Raw genomic sequence first — 17,346 nt, forward strand, 5'->3', positions numbered from 1 at the left:
CCATTAAGCATTCTTATAAATAATAGATGTTGTCAGCATCACTAATAAATGCATATAACTTTAATTAGCGTTTTATTACGCAGTGCGTGAGCTGTAGTAAGCTATAACATGTGAGTTGTAATTCAATATACATAGCTATCTGCTGCGCCCGGATTGCAAGTTAATTTTATTAGTGTGGAATCGTAGACGCTGTTGTATAATTAGTTATGTACTTACTTATAACTAATAGATGTTTTAAGATCACTAATAAATGCATTAACTTAAATTAGCGTTTTATTACTCAGTGCCTGAGCTGTAGTAAGCCATGGCATTATGAAGTGTAACTCAATAGTCATAGCTGTCTGCGCCCGGATTGCAAGTTAATTTTATTACTGTGAAATCGTATACGCTGTTGTATAATTAGTAATGTAGGTACCTACTTGAATAGATTACTGTGGGATATATGGGCTAATATTACAGGCAATCAGGCTTTGGGTAATATGTAATATCGGTGGCTTTGAAAGATCAGTATACTTAGTGTGATCATAAGTTTTTGATTTATTTTCAATTAGGTACTAAAGAGTTATTCGTTTACATTAATATTTTTATTACAAAACTACACTATTCGTAAATAAAAAGAAAATTCAAAAATAAAACAAAGATCCGAAACATTCATAGTTTTCCAAGTATCTGACAACGACCTGGTGGGCTTTCAAGGTCAGAAACTTGAATTTAACAAGAGCATTTTGCATTCTAAAATATTATATTCGTGATTAGGTATATATGTCGGCGGCCGATCGTAAGATCAGGCATATCGTGAAATTCCTAGGCATATCGTGAAACGTGAAAATCTTTGACTCCTTCCCTGAGTTGACGGAGCCCCGCTACGCGGGGCTCCTATTTCTGGGCAGTTTGCCCTTCGGGCATCTGAAGCAACCTAACGAATCTATCCTACCTATCTATTGAGTTAATGTGACTATCGTCAAAACATTACGATCTGCCTGATCGTACGATCGGCCGCCGATATATATTAATTAAATTTATATTTCACGTAATTTTAAACTTTTGTTAGAGTGACTTGAATCAATTTCAGATGTTGGATATTTGTTTTAATATGAATAAATGAAAAAGCTTTGCAAGTAGGTAATCAGAGCTGACACTTTCAATTAATAACGTTTATAACGAGGGTCACAATTGTTATTATGTTGTTTGATCCTTTCAAACCGGGGTATGCTTACATTTAGTGCGTTGTGATTGGAAACCCACACGATACATGAACTCTCATCGAGAACTATTATATATAATATTGGTGTAACATCTATTATGAGCCCCAATTGTTTTAGTCACAGTAACCAAGCAAGACTAAGACATAGTTGTATTGTGATTAAGCCGGATCAAAACGGGTGTAACGTGTAATGTAAGATTACGTGTAATATAGCGTCAATGTGTGGACGCGCGCTAAGAACCGACAGGCGATGGATTCGGCACGAGCGCTACCTACATGTAATGCTCGTAGTGCCGTTCACAGGTCCACACGCGGAATTTGTGCTACATTACACGATTCATTACAATACACGTTACAGCCGTCTGGACGCGGCATTACAATTGTCTTAGACACATCTGATAAGCTCACATAGCATCATGAGTAAACCTTTTTTTTTCTGTGAAAATGGGCAGCCAAGTTTGTGTACCCCTGAAGGTCGCTCCGCAATTGTTTTTGCAAGTAAACTAGAAAACCGACAAATGACGCCATGCCAACAAGCCGTGTTTCCGCCTAATGTCGTTGACACATCGACGGGCAAAAAACGAACTTGACGAGTGCGTGAACCTCCGAGTTTTTAAACAACTAATATGCATGTGTGTTGTGTGCGAAATACATCAGTTTGAAGAAACATTCGCACTCCAAGAACAAAGTCATGTCAATTTACTTCGCCGAGTAAAAATGGCTAGATGAAATGTTAAGCTTTTCAAAGAGTCGTTTGATCTATCAACCCGTCTTAAGTATTTATTGACATAGGTACGAAACGTTGTATATTCTTAAAATGTCACATATATAATAATACCTAAGGCGCGTAGAAAAGTAAAACTTGTTTTGGTAAGCTATTTTTAATCGTAGGTACCTATGAGCGTTATGTTGTCAGCTTCAAAAATAACCATTCCTGTTCTTATTACTTACTTTTTTCTTATGTCTGACGCTATACCTCACTTATCCATTTCTTACATTTATTCAAGGCCAGAAATGCATTTGTTTTGTAGCGACATTTGCACAAAAACTAAATTCTGTAAATCAAATTATTTTTCACAAAGTAACTTGATGAATACCTAACCCATGGCTATGAAATACCCAAAGCCGCTACCCAGAGGTTGTCTGGAAGAGATCGCTCATTAGAGATAAGACCGCCTTTTGTCTACCTCTATCTTTACTCAATAGTATTTTTCCTTAACTTGTATTTTTACTGAGATGTGCCAATGTATAGTATTTTATCATCTATCCATCTATAAATATTTAAGGCGAATGTTTGGCCCTCGTTATTCAAAGTTTTCAAAGGAACGGCCATCGCTCTAAAAGTTTTGTAATTGCCCTGTTCATACATCGTGTACCGTTCTTATGTAGCATTTGACGTAACAGCAGTTCACACGATTGATACCTCAGTTAAGGTAAGTCACGTGAGTGCAACAATTGTGCAAGTCTGTAAGACAATGATAGCGTGGGAGTTTATCTATAGTAACATAATTTATAATTTACATACACATATATATGTACAACGTGTTGTTAGCCTCTGGGCATAGATTCAATGCGTACTTTTACATATTGATTAGGATACTTCTTAGTGATAGTTACAATATTAAAATAAAAGTTACCTTAATAAACATATGAAGTCCTTCAGTAGAATTTCAATAAGTACCTGTAAACAAAACATAATTATACTCAATTAATATTTCATTTAGATGAATAATACCTACAAAAAAACACACAGCAATAAATAAGACTGAACATAAAAATATTATGTTTAGGTACTTTCTTCGCAGCTGTATGGTTTCCTCAGGATACTCGTAATTTATCTGTTTCCCCACGATAGTTTCCTTAATAGGGGAGAGCGAGGTGAGTTGTGACAGGAGAGTTGTGACATCGTCGATTTTTTGGAATCTATTAACTAGAAACTAGGTCGCAACAGTGTGCGTTTGTTAGCTCGTAACTTCAAATAACAAACGCGTGCTATTGCGACCTAGTTTCTAGTTAATAGATTCCAAAAAATCGACGATGTCACAACTCTCCTCTGTCACAACTCACCTCGGTCTCCCTACTCATCGAAAAGTTAAGGGTTCGGACCATAGGTATGCAGAAAACGATTTTTTTATCAATACACAAAGCGACCAAAGCTACTGAGTTAGGGTGTAAGTCACTTTGACAAAAATAAAAAGCTGGTCGCTTTCTACAGAACTACGGTCAGTTTAGATGTTCAATATTCAAGTATGTACGTGTCAAACTATTGGTGTCGAGTCGTGACCTTTACGTCTACCATCAGTTTTGACATTGACATATACGCTCACGTCTACGTAACTTACTTTCTATGCATCTCGCTCGTAGTCGTTCATTAGTGCAAGCGAGATGTATACACAGAAAGTAAATTACGTAGACGTGAGGGTTATGTCAATGGCAAAACTGATGGTAGACGTACTCGTGATTTAGGCTTTAAAAGCGCCAATCTTATAGAATCGATATATATTTCCACGGTCCTCATAACCTCCTAGTTTTTATTTTTAATCATATTGTAATAGCTTCTGCCCGCAACTTCATCTGCGTGGAATTAGTATTTTAATAATACCCCATTCATAGTAAATTCCACAGACCTTTTCACCAGAGATTAAAAGGTTAGAGGTTAAGGGATGATTTCCGGAGTTTAAGATAAAAACTTTCTTTCGCGTTTGTAATAGGTATTAGTATGTATATTTGTATTACTGGCTGAATACAATAATAGGTAGGTACGTAAATAGGTATATGACAGCCGTATCCGTATTCAACTAGTTACGGTGAAGCAACATCATTGTAATGACATCATCCGAGGCGCTTGAACTTTATCAGATCTACCTCGTGACCACACAGTTTGGGAACCGTGAACTAACAAGAACGGATTTGTACTCAATTACAGAAAATATATTTTTTTTATTTGTTCATTTTATTTACATCTGTAACTTACAGCTAACAAGCCAAAACGTCACAAATATTAATATATGTCAAACATTATATAATTATTTCTAACTTATATTTGGCTACACTGTAATAAATATAACCACAATTTCACATTTTCGGAAAAAAACGACCCTTTTCAAGAGCTTAATAGTTCCGAATTTGATATTGTCGCAACTCAAAGTCTGCAATAGCAAAGTCTTCCCTTCTTAGTAAAAAGACGTACCTACAAACAAGCGAAGGTCCATTATTCTTGTAATGTAATGATGCTTAGGTACTAATAGCCCCCGTTCAGAAGAATAATTACGGAACCCTATACACTAAGCATGGCCCAACATGCTTTTGGTCGAATTTTCTTGTATGGTGGGCCGCTAGAAGTTACATATGTTCCAATATCTCCATACAAATGTGATCCGTATTAACTGCTCGCGAGTGTAAAATAGCAAGACTACGTTTATATTGTAAACACTGTAATAGACCGCCAGCCAGGAACAGATTTCCATGACCAATCGCCTCCCGGGTGTAACTCGTATAGTGGTTAACGTCTATGTATGATGAACCCTCATGGACGTCTGCTGCCGCTCCGTTGGTGGGTTGAGGAATGGCAGCCACCGCAACATGTAATAAAATAAAATAAATTTTGTCATCGCCTCCCGTTTGATACTTTGTTAGATGATACTTTAGTTTTACATGTTTCTGCAAGTAGCTGACGGTCTTACCACCGCTATACAACCGGCTGACGATTTTTTTTATTTATCTAAACTAAACTATCAGCTGACAAAGTATCAAACGGTAGGCGATGACTGACGATATTTGCGCCTGGCCCGCGGTCTATAACATCATTATTATCTTGATTGCGTCATGGAGGCTGATTGATCCACGCCCATCTTAGTGTTCCGGAGGGCAATGCTAGATTTTCCTCACTGCATCTTTCCGCGTTCTCGCTGTACAGTCGACGTCAAAAATATGTTTACACTTTTGGACCTTACGCCTTTGTAATAAGGCCAAAAATGAAAACATATCTTTGACATCGACTGTACAATGACATTATTGTTGCAATGAGAGCAAAAGTGGACTGATTTTAACGCTTTTTATCATGATTTGAAATTGTATAGCATAAGTGGGCAGATTTTTAGTTTGTTGTTGATTTATTTTTCGTTAGATTTGGATAAAATTTGGCTGGTTTGAAGAGTTGCCAATTTAAACTGTTTAGACGACAACAGTTGCCAATTTCGGATGAAAAAGTGATGTATGTAATTTTCCGTTAAACTACTAAAATACCATACGTTTTCGTAACTGGGTCAAGCATTTTTTAGGACATATTACGGGGAAACTGCGCTTATTATGTACAAAATAGGGAACTCTATCTGTCCACCAATTTTATCAAAACTTAAAGAAAACCATAATAAAAAACGCCTAGCAGAAACGCCTTGTATAAATCTAACAGACATTCAATTGATTTGAAAAAAAATAATTGGAATACATATTTACAATAAATAGCGCAGAAGTGGGTTATCATAAAATTAAAATTTATCTTATAGTAAAGGAGAAACGGGCTTCAGTTCAATATTTAATGACAATAAATCTAATATAAACAAGTAACAGACAAAACAGTTCAGGAACAGAGCCGTCTGTCAAACTATTGTCTTACACTGGAAACTAAACAAGGCCAAACCCTACCCTTCATTGAATTATTAGCGAATTTGTAATTTGGTAACCAAGGTAACCGAGTAACTGTACAATGCTGGGGAGTTACGAATGGAGTTAAATAAATACGATAAATAGCAGTTACTTATCTCTAGATCCCTACTAATTCCCAACTTTAATAAAAATTGCGAAAGAAACTGTCTGTATGTTACCTCTTCATGCTTAAACCGCTGAACCGATTTAGATTTGGTATGGAGATCATTTAGTTAAAGTAAATTTGTTAGCTAGTTACAAACTTAACGAATATAAGCTCATCATTCTCGATAATTCCAAAATCCGGATTCGAATCAGGAATGCAAAGGAAACGTGCATTTATCGAAGCAACGGGCCCGGTCCCTAATTTTAGCATCACAAAGAGCAGGGCGGGCTGTCATTCGCCATTGTTTAAGGCGCAGACGTAATTTAAATATTCCATCGCGGACGACGGGTTTGACTCGTCGTTTTTCCTTCGAAATTTGAACACGCTTTGACTTGTGTAGACGGTTCTAGAGCGGTTTCGTGCAGCTTAGGGATTATCGATTGAACAAGTTGAGAGAATTAAAAAAAAAGGTAGGTACCGGGGTCAAAATTATTTTTGTTGTCTTGTTTCTGATCACTCTGTCACGCTTCTATTTTTGTCATATATAAAATAAATAAAAAAGTTGAGCATGTCTTTCTAACTGTAGATTTTAATTCTCTTGAGAAAAATTAAAAACTAAATTTCACCCCATACAAAAAGCTACACTCCGTCAAATTTTTTGGGGACAAAAAACAAGAAATCGAAAATAATTTTGACCCACCTACATAAATATTAGAATCTACTCACAGTCGCATTATTTATTTCATTTCAGATTGTTAAGAAGAGTACAAATGGCGGACTTAACGCCTTAAGTAGGGTTGCCAACCGTACTATATTATATAGTATTGTACTATATTTTGGCTCTCTGTACTATATACTTTTGGAAAAATATATAGTACGCTAAAATACTATATTTCCGATTACGTATATTACACTAATGTTTAGTATTTTATCTGAAAGTACTAATATTTTTTTGGAATGTACTATATTTTTATTCCTTATTCTGGAAAATACTATATTCCACCAAGTTGGCAACCCTAGCCTTAAGGCATTCTCTACCAGTCAACCATTGGGCTCAACAGAAACAATTAGTTTGGTGCAGGATTGTAGAGAGTGGATATGGGAATAGACACAAGTAAAGACCGCTATGATAATATACTTACTCACCGATATATTTCAAATATACTACATATAGCTCGAGGTCACCATACTTAGATATAATACAATAGATACATCTTTAAAAAAATCGAATGTCTTTTTATTAAAAACAAGTATTAAAAATTTAAAAAAACACACATAAAACCAGTTAATAATGAAATAAAAACACTTATTATTAAATCAATATTACAGTAATATTTCCTTACGCACATGTGATTCATGTCATAACACATCCAGAGACAAAGCAAACCAAGCATCAGACAAAGACAGAGATACCCGATATCTGAACATCACTAATTCCTTATTAAAAATAAATCAAGTACCATTGTTCGATAATTTTATTTTGTCGACACGTGCAATCCTTACCCAAGTGTCAATCAAAATCTCTTATTATAAAGACATGAAGGTTCAATTTCGTGCAATAAATCCGGGAGAACTAAATGAATCATATTGTTTTCAAGTTTTAAATGTGCCAAGGATAACCTATATGATGCGTTGCTGATACGGAAAACTGAACCATACGGGTTATAACACAAAGTTGTTTTATAAACGAGCTAACTTGGCGAGATGCGAGTGTGCTAAAGTTATCAGGGTTATGTTAAACAGCCTTTGTGAGTAGTACGACAAACAAGATACGCGTACGGTATGACCGATTTATTACGCCTACATCATGTTCACAGTTATATGAAAGTGGTCTAATTTTAAGGTTATACAAAAAATTAAATGCTAGTAGTAGGTACCTACCTGCGTACAAAATATAACACTAGGTACCTATAACTTTCCATGCCTCTCCATCTTAAGAACTACCTACGCAACTACTGGGCAACATCTAAGGATCGAAACTTTCAAAATATAATTTCTTGCGTTTATATTTTTTTAAAGTTTCCAAGCAAAACTCTATCTTCATAAATTAAATGTATTCATACAATTTTGACATTTAAATAATCTCAAGTTCAGTTAAGCAAACGTTATTAAGTACCAAGTATATCAGATATGTATATGATTTATTCGCACAGACAAAGGCACCGACGCAGCAAAGTAACTTATTATCAGTAAGACAGTAACTCCGATAATGAACCCTTAAAACAGAATACAAAAGAACGTAACAGCCCAAGATTTCGTACAATTTACGTCATATCGTATAAGCTTAAACCTATAAATAGATAAAACGGAACCCTAACAATGGGTTTAACCCTCTGCCCGCGACAGCACCCCCGTCACGAGCGCTTGACGGACCGATTGTTATTTAAATGTTCTTCCTTGAATTTAGAGCGGCTTAGGGTTGGTATTCGCCTACTTTGGGTTTCGATTTCGAAGCAAGTTTCACGTTTTACACAAGGACCCTTGTTCAGGAAGTGATTAAAACGGAATTGCAAGTTGCAATTTGATGTTTATTCGTATAATTATAGGGTATTTTTTAAGTCACGATATACTTTGTGAGTGGATTATGTAGGTCATAATAAACTTACTTTGAGACTGACTCCAAAATAGTCGAAAAATGTTGCTGCTCTGTAGAAAACTACGAGATATAATCAGTCAAAATATACGCAACACATGTTGCGTCATCAAAAAATCAAAATCAAAGTCATGTTGTGTCAAATATTACGCAAAATCACGTTTGTCGTCGACATAGATTTACCGAATATTGGTGGTAATAATACTAATAAAAGTTTATAGATACTCGTAGTTACCTATTTACACTAGTGGTATAGCATGAGGGCACAGCGTATAGTAATTAGTAGACACTTTTAAATGTTTCACATGTTTTTCCTAAACGTTCTCGAATGCAGGCTCGACTACATTGTTTATTTCTAATCTAGAAGACGCAGACGAATAATTTTAGACTAGTACAGCGTTCGAGAAATTTGCCCCTCATGGTACTAACAAACATTAAGTTTAACCGAAATCCCGGTATCGGTTTCGCCTAACCTCAGGCCCGCACTACCGAGATTCGAGATGGACTCATGTGTGAGACAGGTCACAAGGGCCACCCCCGTGCGATCTCGCCGGACTTGCAAATTACATTCGAGGAGCGAAATACTCATGCATGCCTTGATTGCTTTTGGATTTCGGTCTATATGTCGGCGGCCGATCGTAAGATCAGGCATATCGTGAAATTCCTAGGCATATCGTGAAACGTGAAAATCTTTGACTCGTTCCCTGAGTCGACGGATTTCTGGGCAGATTGCCCTTCGGGCATCTGAAGCAACCTAATGAACCTATCCTACCTATGTATTTATTGGTTTAATGTGACTATCGTCAAAACATTACACAGGAACATTACGATCTGCCTGATCTTACGATCGGCCTACGACATATATACAGATACCTACACGGTTGAAATGCAATTATTTTCTATAGAGGTGTATTATCACAGAATAATTAAGAAATAGATCCTAAAGAAATTACAGTATAAACACTAAGGTGGCGCGAAAAAACATTTTATTTTATTTTGTTTATTCCTGAATCGTCAATCAATAATTAATAAAATCGACACCTTCACGCACTGAGTTTTTAAATTCTGGAAAATTGGATCACATCTGACACATAAAAGTATTAAATTACGGAAAAAAGTTAAACTTAAAACAGTAACTTAAAGGGGCCCACTGATTAACAGTCCGTCAGTTAGAACAAAATTTTGACAGTTCCGAACAACTGACAGGCCGATACCGTCCGGCGGACTGTTAATCAGTGGGCCCCTTAAGAGACTATCAACGTGCACACTAGCGCCATTGCTAAATAATCGTGATTATTTAAATTTAACGAAAGATATAAAAACTAGTTTGATGTATTCAAAAGGTACTTAAAGGAAAAAACTGGAGGAGGCCTTCACCTAGAGAGGGATCCATATAAACAAATAAAACAACTATGTAGTTCAAAAATACATAACCAAACTAAAATGGATATGGAAGAAAAGGCTATAATAATAATAATAATGGAGTGGAGTCGTTAGAGCTATAAGCTCCAGGGGTGGAAGTGAAATATGCATAAGACGCGAGTTGGCACAGTGGCTGTTAACAGCCACTGGGTAGAAAGCGGCGCACACCTTTCGACACCCCTGAGCCGCTCACACCGGTGTTGCCCTTGAGCCATCCTAGATGTCGCTTTTTGTGGGGGCCCATCTTGTGAGGGCGAGTCACCGTCTGCCGGAAATAAAATTGCATACCGTTTTATTAGGCAGGCGTCCGGTTTTTTACCCCATAGCTCAGTACTTAGTCCATCGCTTTCACCCAATAACCTAGTTCATTTTAGATTCCATCAACTCTCAATAGCCCTTACACCCTGGCGGGTGCTGCCTCTGCGTGCGTCCCATGACACGGGTAAGGGCAGCATCCGCTCGGTGTACCCCTTACATTTCATTAAAGTGTCAAAAGGGCCTCTACGTGTTGGCTTCGGCTCCGCGCACGCCTCCCAAAGGTCCGGAACATCATTGTTCCGTGATGGGAAAGACATACAAATAATAATAAAAAAAGGTACTTAAATACCAAAAACAGTATGTAGCGGCCCCCTTTTTTAAATACCTGTCGTTAAATTTAAATAATAACGATTATTTAGCAGTGGCGCTAGTGTGCACGTTGATGGGCTCTTAAGATATACTTGAAGAATAAAAAAAAATTATTCAGATATAAATACAATTTAATTATTGTTGCCCTAATAAAACATTAAAGCAGTAAAATGGTATTATTTCCAGATGTTTACCAGCCGCATCCTGATCATCAAAGGTTTATTGCTATTAGTCAATCAACACGAATCGTGTGATGGTCTCAAGTGCTATTAACGTTTTAAGTGTATCGTATTGAGAAAAATCAATAACATTACCGTGGCTACGCGGTATCTGGATTACTGAAGGCCTATTCGAACCTGACCACTGAAAACACAGAAACAGCCTCTTTAGGGTTCCGTACCCAAAGGGTAAAAGCGGGACCCTATTACTAAGACTCCGCTGTCCGTCTGTCTGTCACCAGGCTGTATCTCATGAACCGTGATAGCTAGGCAGTTGAAATTTTCACAGATGTTGTCTGTTGTCGCTATAACAACAAATACTTAAAACAGAATAAAATAAATAGGTACAGGTATTTAAGCGGGGCTCCCATACAACAATAGTAGATTGTACAACAAGGGCATAAAGTGACCCATTTTTAAAATAGTAGACGAGGGTAAAAATGGACATTTATGCCCTTGTTGTACACTCTGCTTTTCACTTCGATTGCGAGGAAAATAAAATTATATTTTTCACGGCAATTTACACCAAGAAATTGTCGTAAAGCGAAAGAACATAATACATAACCAATTCCCGCCAACTAACTTTTTACATTTTTTTTTAATTTTCAACATGTGATCAGAGTTTCAGACGCTTGGTTTTCTGCCAAGTCAAACATTTCGGAACATTTTTGAACGATAATCGACTCCTATTTTATGTGATTTACTAAATTTAATGACAGAAAATACGGATTTCTAATAAATTGAAGCAAAAATTTAATAATATAACAAGTTTTGTCATCTACACAATTTTATTGCTCGAAAATTGAAAGAAAATTTTACTTTTATGCTCTAGAGCATAAAATGCGATTTTATGTCGTCTACGCACGACATAAAGGTGCACTTTTTGAGCATGAGAAGTGAAAACGTGATTTTTTGCCGTTTTTTGGGTAATGGTACGGAGCCTTACGTGCGCGAGTTTTTCCTTTATTAAATTTGTCACATTTTTTTTGGTAATTTTTACCAAACAACGTCAAAGCGAAAAGGACCGATCATATAATATTTTAAACTTTCGCGTTTTGAACACATATTAACTCACATTTATAGACGGGTCTAACGCGACCGATCATGTTTTTAAAAGTCTATCGTGTGTCTAAGATCGCGCAGTTGATGGCTGCGAATACTTCATAACTCGAAATCAAATTTGTCTGCAGCTAACTAATGCTTAAGTCTATTACGAATCATGTGAATTATCAATGTACTGTAGGTATTTAAATTTAAAATAGTAAATGAATACGAATATAACCGAAAGACGACAAAAGAAGTCTAACTAAACTGCCACTTGCCTACTGTCAAGAAATCAAAGCATTATGACTAATAAACTCTATTTTGGTTCGGCAGTCTACGTGCATTCAATATAGGCAACTTGCCACTCTCTGCTCTATTCTAAAACGTTGCACCTAACAAGCAAACCTGAGGGCCCGATTCGGATTTTGAAATAGACATCTATTAGATATCTTTTAGACATCACCAAGATACGATAACGATATGTTTAAGATCTAACCTGTCAAATTTGTCATTTGCGCGATTCTGGAGATACCCTTGAACGATTTCCACAGGATATGACTTAGAGATCCAATTCACATCTATTAGATATCTTACTCTATCTAACGTAAAAGTGACATTGGTTGCGCGAATTGCGCTGCAAAAGAGAACTAGTTGATATCTAAACTATAACGTATCTAGAATGGATCTAGTACGTGTCGTCTCTTGTGAATATCTTGAAGTTCGAATACGGCAGTAAGACGCGTTCATATTTAGAGCAGGCCATGTGTTGTATCCCTTGCCCTTAACCCTCCGGAAGCGAGGGCTATTTCAGTCAGTTAAAATAAATTGAACAGTCCCAAGTTTACGACCGTTGCAGTTAACGCAGTTCAAAACTATAACGGTTCAAGATTTGATGCGTTTTCGAACAAACAGTAATATATTTAAAAAAGACAGGCTGATCCTCTCAATTCAAAATTATATCTGTCAGCCTTGACATCGAAAATGTTGTGACATGCTCGTCATAAGGTCATCACAAAACATGCTATAAAGATAAGATAAACATAGTTTATTATTCAAGTAATAGGCATATTACATTGCGCTTATGAACGTCAAATAAAGCTACACCGGCTCGATACGGCATAGATGTTTCAACGGGTAGTCATTGGCGAGACAAAAACAAAGCATTTATTGCGAACATATTACGTACATAATTACATAATATGGACCCAGCAAAGGCGTAGGAATCTTACAATTAAATAACAAAATAAAACCTACACTGCACTGTACAATAGTTTACATTAAATTATTTCAGTTAATATAAGACATTTAGATTTTATTCTAGAAATTCTAGACTAGTATTTTTTTATACAATCTTTTTAATGTTTGACGATCCTTTTGTGAAATTCTTAGTGTTAAATTTGATATGTATAATAATCCAATTTTATTATGGAATAATATTAACATCAATAAATTGCTCTGATAATTAGATTAAGATTAATTACGATTCATAAGAGCTTGTTGCTAGGCCTACATGAATAAAGTATATTTTTGATTTTGATTTCAGATATAGTAGTACTTAAGGGCTAAGTTACCTATTTTAAACATATTAATTAAACATTATATCTTCAAAAAACTCTTGCAGTGTGTAGAAAGACTTGTCTATTAGATATACACTAAGTGCTTTTTTGAAAAAAATAGGGTTTTACTATTCTGTTCTATTTAAGGTTATATTTCTTTTATTGGTTGCGGTAGTCTATTGAAATTTTTATACACAACGCCTCCTGCAGCGTGTAGAAAGATTTCGTCTTCTAGAGCTATACAGGCGATACCTGCTGAACAACTTTTAGGAGTCGTTCCCAAAAGTGCGGAAAATTTTTGTGTTGCAAAAAAACTAAATAGATCTAAACAAACAACCGGTGTATGAAACAAAGTTTTTTCGGATCGCGATCTCGTACTGTGCCCCCTAGTTCAGTATGACATAACTAAAATGAGTATATTCATCTTGCACAAAGTAAACCAATCATATCACTATGGCATGTGCCGTTTGTTTATTTTGTGGCAAGATCTGCCATGCTATATGTCAGGCAGATTTTTGAACAGAATTACTGCAATTCCAGTCATTTTGGTAAATTACATTTCCAAATAACATTATTCGCACGCGCTTGCTTTGACTGTCCGCAATGCTATCCTAGTAGATAGGTATCGAATAGCGCAAAGCATTGAGTACGCATTCTCCGTATCTCAGCTGTGCTCATGGTATCCTATTACTACCAGTCGCCTGTTTACCAATATAAGACATTTTACGAGAAGTAGGAAGTATATTAAAGTATTTGGTGGTATTTTTTGAAGGCGATAATGTGTTTATTTACTTAATTTTAAAACAAATTCAACTTTGTTACTTCTATTTTTTAGGGTTCCGTACCCAAAGGGTAAAACGGGACCCTATTACTAAGACTTCGCTGTCCGTCCGTCCGTCCATCCGTCCGTCCGTCCGTCCGTCCGTCCGTCCGTCCGTCCGTCCGTCCGTCTGTCTGTCACCAGGCTGTATCTCACGAACCGTGATAGCTAGACAGTTGAAATTTTCACAGTTGATGTATTTCTGTTGCCGCTATAACAACAAATACTAAAAACAGAATAAAATAAAGATTTAAATGGGGCTCCCATACAACAAACGTGATTTTTGACCAAAGTTAAGCAACGTCGGGAGTGGTCAGTACTTGGATGGGTGACCGTTTTTTTTTGCATTATGGTACGGAACCCTTCGTGCGCGAGTCCGACTCGCACTTGCCCGGTTTTTTTTATTGTTACCCTATAAATAACATTCATACAAAGGCAAATCAAATATGAATTCAAATAAATTTTCTGCCAATTCAATGATTCCAATCATAATTTAGAGCTGTTTTGGTTTGTTTTGTTGTTGTTGTATTTGTTGATTATGTAAAATGATCATCAGGAGGAAATATATAGCAATTCGGGAAGTAAATTCTGTGCGTTACCGAGAAATTTATCTATAAGTATATTCCGGGAAATTTCCCAATTACACAAATCTGAGCTCGATATTGGTAAGTTCATATTGTTATCGTATTCAAGGTATTGTGTTTTGCAAACGCGTAGGATTCAACAATCTCATAGGTTTTATGAACGTTTCTGTCAACTATTCGTCGCTCCGTAGCTTGCAGGAATGTTGAGTATAAATTCTTGGGAAAGTTACTGATAAAATAGTAGAAAACATTATTTACTCATAGGGAATATTTCCGGGAAAAAGTAATTTTTAGCAGGAGACACTAGTGACAAATCAAACCCATTTGTACAATAGAGAAGGAAGAAATCCTGTGGCCAGGATCAGGGCCGGATTAAGCATGTCGGGGCCCCTAGGCAGTGAGAGGCTCGGGGCCCCTTACAGTCAATTCTGCACACAGCATATTTAGTACAGGGAAATAAGTTTGCGTTTTTATTTCAACCTTCAGGCGTCGGCCGAGACGATCCAAATCGAACGATGTCTTTTTCGCTCTTATTGCGTGGACATAAAGATTTATTTTTTGTTAACAATATCGCAAATTGTGAAAGCGTGTTAAAGGCCGGGTATCGATTTTCATCTGGGCCTAAAAGTTCGAAGTGCCTCAGTGAGGCGAGCTTTCATGAGAAGTCAAAGCCGTGCTTTATCAGGGTTCAGGATAAATAGTTGAGCACAGACACGAACCAATGTCCATTGTATTAATAAAAAGAGAGACCGCAGGCCGAGCTTGGCGCAGCGAGGCCAAAGGCTAAGCTGGAGTAGAGGAGATGTGGAACACAAACCAATGGTAAATTGAGGTAAAAAGTGAGGCTGAAGGTCGAGCATTCCTGAATTTTGACCCTATGGAACAAAAGGAGCTGCCGGGGCCCCCTAGCCGAGGCGGGGCCCCTAGGCAGTTGCCTACTTTGACTTAGGGTTAATCCGGCCCTGGCCAGGATAATACTAATAGTTACCTCGATCTTCCTCTTTCTGTCTAGTTCAAAATAGTGCGAAACTTACCTGAAACAATAATGTACGAATTTAACACACATTCAACAGCTAAACGCGAGCATAATATTATAAAAGGAAAGTAAACAATAAAGTTGTAACTAATAACTTTTTCACGCCACTGTTCGGAAATGTGGCAATAGATGGTCTAAAACCAAGCTGGAAAGTAGGCAATAGCTGTAGTACCTGAACCACCACAACTATAATGTTTCATTGTTATCATCATCTGTCATTGGTGACGGTTCGCTACAGCAATGACTATCATTTAATTGAAAACATAAAAATCAATAAAAGGTCTTTTTTGGCGCAACTTTTTCCTTCAAAAATAAAATTAGGTTATTTATAGGACCAATTTCTTGTTTAAAACAAAAAGAACTGTCAAAACCATTCAGTTAATTTTTTTACAATTATCCATTCAGTTCACGCTTAAGGCGTTTTTTACTTTTGTAGCTGTTTGTGGTTTTTTTTAGCAAAAACGCTGCGTTTAAAGCAAATAACAGAAAAACGCCTCTTAAAAGTGATAAAAAAAGTAAAAAAGGAGGGATCTGAAAATACTTACTGAATTGGATAGTGTAAATTGTGTTTGACTCAAAATACAAGAAACACGTATCTACGCTCGCTATAAAAATGAGTTATTCTAGTGAAGAAAATGATATTCTTACGCTGACGCCTACCGAAATTAAGAGACAGCACATGCAGTGGCTAGTAATTTGCTACCAGAGAAATCGCGGGCTAGTACTTATAGTTATGCAAATGTTTTCTTATTTCCTCGCAGTAGTCGTGAAAAGCGCTATGCCTCGGCCGGAAACGCTAAAGATGGACTCGTATTATTTGAAGGCCTCCACTAACGTGTCGGCCCTCAAACGCACTCGTCCATCTTTTAGCGGTTTTCCGTCCTCTCCTACAATGTACTATAAAACTAACACGGGACTTAATAGCGTAAAACTCACGTTTATTTATGGACTGACGTTTCGAACGTGACGTTACGTTCGTGGTCACAGGCAGACTGGCGAGGAATTGTATCAACATGTGTAAATTATGGCAACCCGACAAATAAGTTCTCTTACTATATGTGTAGGTATTTGCTATCTGAGAAACCTTGATAATCACAAATAAGAGTAAACCCGTCTCCTTACATACACAAAGGATAATAACTACAATTATTATCGATCCTCTCATAACAATAATAGTAATTATGTCTCCAGAGGCGACAGCCCTCCGTTGGCTCGGCCGACATGTAACTAAATTATGTTTGTTATTAGGGCACTATTGTATTTTAGTTATTTTACATTATTAATATTAACATCGACAGAAAGTACCTAGACGGCGCTTTTTTAACCATTGGTATGGTACCTATGCATGCTAACGATATTCAATTTAAAATAAATGTAAAGTAGACATGTTTTCGTGATTTTTTGTATTAAGCCAATTTTAAGAGCTCATCTAGATGATGCGAGAACTCGCATGCGAGTTTCATTAAATTGCGGTTTCTGATCGGTCGGTTGA

The 17,346-nt window shown here is 36.7% G+C and overlaps 1 protein-coding gene across 4 annotated transcripts in view; it reads right to left on the minus strand.

Annotated features, from left to right (window-relative positions):
* Positions 1–17,346, minus strand: part of LOC134794888 (brain tumor protein-like) — a 500,480-nt gene that overhangs the window by 195,610 nt on the left and 287,524 nt on the right. For 2 of the 4 annotated variants that reach the window (XM_063766726.1, XM_063766724.1), the window contains exon 2: positions 2,842–2,885. The exons of the other annotated variants lie outside the window; for them this stretch is intronic. The gene's annotated coding sequence lies outside the window, so the exon portion shown is untranslated. The remainder of the gene's footprint in view (positions 1–2,841; positions 2,886–17,346) is intronic. 4 annotated transcript variants of the gene reach the window in all.

Source organism: Cydia splendana, chromosome 11, assembly GCF_910591565.1.
Source record: "Cydia splendana chromosome 11, ilCydSple1.2, whole genome shotgun sequence".
NCBI lineage: Eukaryota > Metazoa > Arthropoda > Insecta > Lepidoptera > Tortricidae > Cydia > Cydia splendana.